The 8,534-nt window shown below is 42.2% G+C and overlaps 1 pseudogene; it reads left to right on the top strand.

Annotated features, from left to right (window-relative positions):
* Positions 1-1,884: 1,884 nt before the first annotated feature.
* Positions 1,885-2,441, top strand: LOC123849768 (small ribosomal subunit protein eS4, X isoform-like; annotated as a pseudogene).
* The last annotated feature ends 6,093 nt before the right edge of the window (positions 2,442-8,534 follow it).

Genomic DNA, 8,534 nt, shown 5'->3' with positions numbered 1-8,534 from the left:
GCACAGAGACCCCCAAGTGGATCTGAGACCCCCTCTCTCTGAGGATACATAAGAATCTCCCCATGGCCCTCTCCTGCCATATGGCATCTGGCAGCCCTCCATCCCTTTGTCTCCCAGTGGCCTCCTCTCAACTCATCACTAATAAGCTACACTTGCTGGAACCCATTCCATGCCCCAGCACATGATTCTGCCTCCTTAAGCACAATGCTGAAATGTCTGGCTCTGCCAGGAAGCCCATCATGTCCCCTTCTGCCCATAGAATCCAAACTAAATCCATGGGCGAGAGGTTTCAGGGGCTCAATGCCCTCAGCCCCAGATCTAGTAGGTTCAGGACCAGGAGGAAGTCCCGGGACAGTCAAACAGGATAGAGAATTAGAAAACCAGAACTCTTTCCAAATTCTGGGTCAGAGATGGCATTATGTGTCAAACTCAGTAGTGGACACAGGCAAAACCAGCAGGAGAATGGGGCTGAGTTGGTAGCTGAGGGAGCCTATGGGAGTCTGAGCAGTTACAAACGAATACCACTCTTTCCCGGCCTGTGCTCAGAATCATTTGAAAGAGACAAACTTCAGGACTTCCCTGGGCCCCAGGGATGTGCCCACTTTTTCAAGTTCAAGCTAACAGAAACTCAAATCTCTTTGCCATTTCTCCTTAGCGTGCCACATTAGAACTTTCCTAACCACCAAGAGAACCAAAATCAAAGGAGAGAAATGACAAGCAGCGCTTATTCTGGGAGTGGGGCGGGGTGGGGGGGGGAGGCTCCTGATTTCCGGAAAGAGATTCCTCCCCGTTTCCTCTAGTCGGGGAGAAGGGAGGTCATGCAGTGAATATGTATGGTTTGGTGAGGCCATACTAAATTGTACTGACTGCAGCAATGCACATACATGGGAACCCAGAAGTCTGTGGATCTTCACTTGGGTCACCAGTGTGGCACAGCTACTCTGAATTGGTTGCCTATAGTGACTGTCACAAACTGACTTCTTCATCCTCTATTGTCCCCTTCTCTATTCATGGCTTCTACACTCCTGTGGTTCATTCTCCCGTATAACAAGCCTCCATATCTCATTCCATGGCTCCTCTGATCTCTCTTGACCTAATAACCTTTCAACTTCTGCTCCCACTGCTCACTGCCTCATCCTTCAGAAGTTCCCAGCTATAAGTTCCTTAGAGAATCTGATAGGTCAAGCCAATTTTTTTGTGTGTGCTGGGCCACAGCATAGAGCACCCCATGGATACACTGAAAGCTCCTTGAAGGCACCTAAGTACTTCATATTTTGTAAAAATTTTAAATAGTAGTATAATTTTTATTTTCAGTTTCCATGTGTTCATTGCTAGTATATAGAAATACAATTGAAGTTTGTATGTTGATCTTGTATCCTGCAACATTGCCGAACTCACTTATTAGTTCTAAGGGTTTTTAAAAATGTATTTCCTGAGGTTTTCTACATAGAAAATCATGCCATCTACAAGTAAGGACAGTTCTGTTTAGAAGGCCAAAATTAATAGAACTGAAAAAATAAATACACAAATCCATAATTATAGTCGGAGACATCTCCCCCCCCCCCCGTCAGTAACTGATAGATCATGCAGGCAGAAAATCAGTAGGGATACAGATGACCTGAACAGCACTATCAATCAATTTGATCTAATTGACATATATAAAATACTCCATACAGTACCTAGTGCAGCCTTGGCTTATGATCCCAAGAAGCATCTGAAGTGTGTAGCTGCCCCAAAGCATTGGATACTGGATAAACTAGACAAAGCGTTTGCTCCTGGTCCATACACCAATACCCACAGGCTGAGAGAATGTCTCTCCCTCATCCTTTTCCTAAGGAACAGACTTGAGTATGCCCTAAAGGAGATGAAATAAAGGCAATCTACATGCAGTGGTCCATTGAGATTAATAGTAAGGTCTGGACTGATATAACCTCCCCTGCTGTTTTTTTGGTTGTCATCAACATTGACAAGACCAGAGAGAATTTCTATGTGATCTATGACACCAAAGGTTGTTTTGCCGTCCATTACATTACACCTGAGGAGGCCACATACAAGCTGTGCAAAGTGAGAGAGATCTTTGTGGGCACAAAAGGAATCTCTCATCTGGTGACTCATGATGTTCACTCCATCCACTACTCTGATTCCTTCATCAAGGTGAATGACAACATTCAGATCGATTTGGAGACTGTTTATGGTGGTGACCAGAGGTGCTAACTTGGGAAAAATAGGCATGATCACCAACAGAGTGAGACATTCTGGCTCTCTTGATGTGGTTTATGTGAAAGATGCTAAAGGCAACAGCTTTGTCCCCCAGATCTCCAACATTTTTGATATTGGCAAAGGCAAGAAAACATGGATTTCCTTCCCCTGAGGAAAAGAAATCTGTCTCACTATTGCTAAAGAGAGACAAGAGACTGGCTGCCAAACAGAGCAGTAGGTAAAATAATCTGTAGGTAAAATGATTGGAAGTGGTTTTTTTTTTTTTTTTTACTTAATTCAAGATAATATGGCATGAAAATAAAATAATCCATCCAACAACCACAGAATTACACAAACTTCTCAAGCTCACATGGAACACTCACCAATATAGACCACATTGTGGACCATAAAATACACCTAATAATTTTAAAACAGGAGAAATCATACAAAGTATGTTCACATACCACAATAGAATTAAATTAGAAATCAGAAACAGAAAGGTAGCCAGAAAACTGCAGAATATTTGGAGATTAAACAGCATACTTATAAATAACACATGGGTCAAAGAAGGAGGCTAAAAGAAATCTAAAAATATTTTTAACCAAATGACAATGAAGTGACACCTGGGTGGCTCAGTTGGTTGAGCGTCTGCCTTCGGCTCAGGTCATGGTGCCAAAGTCCTGGGATCCAGTCCTGCATCAGGCTCCTTGCTCAGCAGCAGGGAGCCCGCTTCTCCCTCTGCCTCTCTCTCTCTGACAAATAAATAATAAAATCTTAAGAAAAAAGAAAATGAAAATACATTTATCAAAATCTATAGGATGCAGCAAAAGCAATGCTTAGAGGGAAATTTATAGCATTAAATGCATATATTAGAAAAGAAGAAAGACCTAAAATCAATAATGTAAACTTCTATGTTAGAAAACTAGAAAAGAGCAATTTAGGCCTAAAGGAATCAGAAGAAAAGAAATAATAAAAAATTGAAGCAGAAATCAATGAAATTGAAAACAGAAAAACAAGTGAGAAAAATCAATCAAACCAAAAGCTAATTCTTAGAAAAGACCAATAATATTGATAAAACTCTAGCCAAGGGTGACTAAGAAAAAAGAGAGAAGATACAAATTACTAAGATCAGAAATGAAAGAGTAGCCATCATTATTAATCCCATGGAATCTAGGATAATAAAGGAACACTATGAACAACTTTATGCCGACAAATTTGATAACTTAGATGAAATGGATCAGTTCCTTGAAAGATACAAATTACCGCTGGGTGAGCAGGAAGCCTGCTTCTCCTTCTCCCTCTGCCACTCCCACTGCTTCTGCTCTCTCACTCTCTCTTAAATAAATAAATAAATAAATAAATAAATAAATAAATAAATAAATAAAATCTTTAGAAAGGAGGAGCAAGATGGCGGAGGAGTAGGAGACCTGGATTTCATCTGGTCCCAGGAATTCAGCTGGATAGGGATCAAACCATTCTGAACACCTACAAACTCAACAGGAGATCGAAGAAAAGAAGAGCAACAACTCTCTCATCAGAAAAGCGACCACTTTCTGGAAGGTGCGGAGAAGTGAATCCGAGGCGATATTCGGGAGGATAGACGGCGGGGGAGGGGCCCCGTCGGCCGCTTCTGGCAAGTGATAGAACCACGGAGCACAAAGTCGGAACTTTTAAAAGTCTGCTCCGCCGAGGGATGTCACTCTGGTGGCTAAGCGGGGGGTGGAACCCTCCGGGACAGTGGGGTCTCAGGACCCTCGGGGTCACAGAAAGACCGGGGGCGCCTGAGTGCGGCAGAGCTCCCACGTATCGGAGCGGGGAAGCCGGCTGCAGAGGCGGAGCCCAGGCGCGGGCCCTCAGCTCGGGGTGGCCATAAACCGTGATCCACGGCACAGTCGGGCCACTGCTCCCCCAGCAGGGACCCAATAAGCGGCAGATCGGGGGAGACTCACCTTCCTCCCCCGGGAGGAGCCGCGCGGGAGGGCACCGCAGGGATCTGTGGGGTTTGGAGACTCCACCCGGGGTCGGGGGCCAGAGATAGAGGCGCGCGGTCGCAGGCCGGGTGAGCACGGAGTGCGGCCGGAGACCGGGGAGACGGGAGTGACTGAAGGCTTTTCTCTGGGGGCTCACTGAGCAGCGGGGCCCCGAGTTCTCGGCTCCTCCGGGGCGGAGATTGGGAGGCCGCCATCTTCACTCTCCGCCTCCAAAGCTGGACGGAAAGCTCGCAGGGAACAAAAGCCGCGGAGAGCAAACGCGAGCAGATGACTTAGCCGGGAGGGGGCAAGGGCGGGGCACTTCCGCCTCCGGCAGAGACATTTGGAAACCACGGCAACAGGCCCCCCCCAGAAGATCAGCGAGAACAGCCAGCCAAGACCAAGTGTACCGATCAATGAGGACGGCAGAACTCCAGCGCTAGGGGAATAATGCACATAGAATTCACGGCTTTTTTACCATGATTCTGTAGTCTGTCAAAGTTAATTTTTTTAACTCTTTTTTTTTGAATTTTTCTTTTTCCCTTTTTCAACCAACATCTTATCAATCCCTTTTTTAAAAATTTTTTTTTATTTTTCATTTTTAGAGTCATATTCTATCCTTTCATAGTAGTTACCCTTATTTTTGGTATATATATATATATAAGTTGTTCTCTCTTTAAAATTTTGAGATACAGTTTCTTCTAACAGATCAAAATATACCCTAAATCTCTAGTGTATGGCTTTGTTCTAGTCTCCTGCCTGATCACATTCTCTCCCTTTTTTTTTTTTAAATCTTCTTCTTTCTTTTTTCAACCAACTTATCTTGTCAACTCCTTTTATAATTTTCATCTTTACAGTCATATTCCATCCCTTCATTGTATTAATCCATATTTTTGTACATATATAGGTTTTTCTTTCTTTAAAATTTTGGGAGGCACTTTCTTCTAACAGACCAAAATACACCCAAAATCTAGTGTGTGGTACTGATCTATGCAGCAGCCTGATCATATTTGATCATATTCTGTTTTTTTGTTTTGTTTTGTTTTGTTTGTTTTTATCTTTTTTTTTTTCCTTTTTCTTTCTTTCCCTTTCTTTTCCCCTGGTTTCAGGTCTTTTCTGATTTGTTTAGTGTATATTTTATGGGGACATTGTTACCCTGTTAGCATTTTGTTCTCTAATTCATCTGTTCTCCTCTGGACAAAATGAAAAGATGGAAAAAATCGCCTCAACAAAAAGAACAAGAGGCAGTACCGACTGCCAGGGACCTAATCAATACAGACATTAGTAAGATGTCAGAACTAGAGTTCAGAATGATGATTTTAAAGATACTAGCTGGGGGCGCCTGGGTGGCTCAGTCGTTAAGCGTCTGCCTTCGGCCCAGGTCATGATCCCAGGGTCCTGGGATCGAGTCCCACATCGGGCTCCCCGCTGTGCGGGAAGCATGCTCCTCCCTCTCCCACTCCCCCTGCTTGTGTTCCTGCTCTCGCTGTGTCTCTGTCAAAAAAATAAATAAAACCTTTAAAAAAAAAAAAAAGACACTAGCTGGGCTTGAAAAAAGCATGGAAGTTATTAGAGAAACCCTTTCTGGAGAAATAAAAGAACTAAAATCTAACCAAGTTGAAATCAAAAAGGCTATTAATGAGTGGCGCCTGGGTGGCTCAGTCATTAAGTGTCTGCCTTCGGCTCAGGTCATGATCCCAGGGTCCTGGGATCAAGCCCCACATCGGGCTCTCTGCTCAGCGGGAAGCCTGCTTCTCCCTCTCCCACTCCCCCTGCTTGTGTTCCCACTCCCCCTGCTTGTGTTCCCTCTCTTGCTGTGTCTCTCTGTCAAATAAATAAATAAAATCTTTTTTAAAAAAAGGCTATTAATGAGGTGCAATAAAAAATGGAGGCTCTACCTGCTAGGATAAATGAGGCAGAAGAGAAAATTAGTGATATAGAAGATCAAATGATGGAAAATAAAGAAGCTGAGAAAAAGAGAGATAAACAACTACTGGATCACGAGGGCAGAATTCCAGAGATAAGTGATACCATACGACGAAACAACATTAGAATAATTAGGATCCCAGAAGAAGAAGAAAGAGAGAGAGGGGCAGAAAGTATATTGGAGCAAATTATAGCAGAGAACTTCCCTAATTTGGGGAAGGAAACAGGCATCAAAATCCAGGAGGCACAGAGAACCCCTCTCAAAACCAATAAAAATAGGTCAACACCCTGACATCTAATAGTAAAACTTATGAGTCTCAGAGACAAAGAAAAAATCCTGAAAGCAGCTCGAGAGAAGAGATCTGTAACCTACAATGGTAGAAACATTAGACTGGCAACAGACCTACCCACAGAGACCTGGCAGGCCAGAAAGGACTGGCAGGATATATTCAGAGCACTAAATGAGAAAAATATCCAGCCAAGAATACTATATCCAGCTAGGCTGTCATTGAAAATAGAAGGAGAGATAAATGCTTCCAGGACAAACAAAAACTAAAGGAATTTGCAAACACAAAACCAGCCCTACAAGAAATATTGAAAGGGGTCCTCTAAGCAAAGAGAGAGCCTCAAAGTAACATAGACCAGAAAGGAACAGAGACAATATACAGTAACAGTCACCTTACAGGCAATACAATGGCACTAAATTCATATCTTTCAATAGTTACCCTGAATGTAAATGGGCTCAATGCTCCAATCAAAAGACACAGGCTATCAGATTGGATAAAAAAAGACCCATCGATATGCTGCCTGCAAGAGACTCATTTTAGACCCAAAGACACCCCCAGATTGAAAGTGAGGGGGTGGAAAACCATTTACCATACTAACGGACACCAAAAGAAAGCTGGGGTGGCAATCCTTATATCAGACAAATTAGATTTTAAACCAAAGACTGTAATAAGAGATGAGGAAGGACACTATATCCTACTTAAAGGGTCTATCCAACAAGAAGATCTAACAATTGTAAATATCTATGCCCCTAACATGGGAGCAGCCACTTATATAAGCCAATTAATAACAAAATCAAAGAAACACATTGACAACAATACAATAATAGTGGAGGACTTTAACACCACCCTCACTGAAATGGACAGATCATCTAAGCAAAAGATCAATGAGGAAATAAAGACTTTAAATGACACATTGGACCGAATGGACTTCACAGATATATTCAGAACATTCCATCCCAAAGCAACAGAATACACATTCTTCCCTAGTGCCCATGGAACATTCTCCACAATAGATCACCTCCTAGGTCAAAAATCAGGTCTCAACCAGTACCAAAAGATTGGGATCATTCCCTGCATATATTCAGACCACAATGCTTTGAAACTAGAACTCAATAACAAGAGGAAAGTCAGAAAGAACTCAAGCACATGGAGGCTAAAGAGCATCCTACTTAAGAATGAATGGGTCAACAGGGAAATTAAAGAAGAATTTTTAAAAAGCATGGAAACAAATGAAAATGAAAACACAACTGTTCAAAATCTGGGATGCAGCAAAGGCAGTCCTAAGAGGAAAGTATATAGCAATACAAGCCTTTCTCAAGAAACAAGAAAGGTCTCAAATACACAACCTAACCCTACACCTAAAGGAGCTGGAGAAAGAACAGCAAATAAAGCCTAAACCCAGCAGGAGAAGAGAAATAATAAAGATCAGAGCAGAAATCAGTGAAATAGGAACCAAAAGAACAGTAGAACAGAACAACGAAACTGGGAGCTGGTTCTTTGAAAGAATTAATAAGATTGATAAACCCCTGGCCAGACTTATCAAAAAGAAAAGAGAAAGGACCCAAATAAATAAAATCACGAATGAAAGGGGAGAGATCACAACCAACACCAAAGAAATACAAACAATTATAAGAACATATGATGAGCAACTGTATGCCAGCAAATTAGATAATCTGGAAGAAATGGATGTATTCCTAGAGATGTATCAACTACCAAAACTGAACCAGGAAGAAATAGAAAACCTGAACAGACCCATAACCACTAAGGAAATTGAAGCAGTCATCAAAAATCTCCCAAAAAACAAAAGCCCAGGGCCAGATGGCTTCCCAGGGGAATTCTACCAAACATTTCAAGAAGAATTAATACCTATTCTTCTGAAACTGTTCCAAATAATAGAAATGGAAGGAAAACTTCCAAACGCATTTTATGAGGCCAGCATTACCTTGATCCCAAAACCAGACAAAGACCCCATCAAAAAGGAGAATTACAGACCAATATCCTTGATGAACACGGATGCAAAAATTCTCACCAAAATACTAGCCAATAGGATCCAACAGTACATTAAAAGGATTATTCACCATGACCCAGTGGGATTGATCCCTGGGCTGCAAGGTTGGTTCAACATCCACAAATCAATCAACGTGATACAATA

The sequence above is a fragment of the Mirounga angustirostris genome, unplaced genomic scaffold (genome assembly GCF_029215605.1).
Source record: "Mirounga angustirostris isolate CCGP_5_RB_7025 unplaced genomic scaffold, mMirAng1.0.hap1 SCAF_11, whole genome shotgun sequence".
Taxonomy (NCBI): domain Eukaryota; kingdom Metazoa; phylum Chordata; class Mammalia; order Carnivora; family Phocidae; genus Mirounga; species Mirounga angustirostris.
This window is presented reverse-complemented; position numbering and strand designations above follow the sequence as displayed.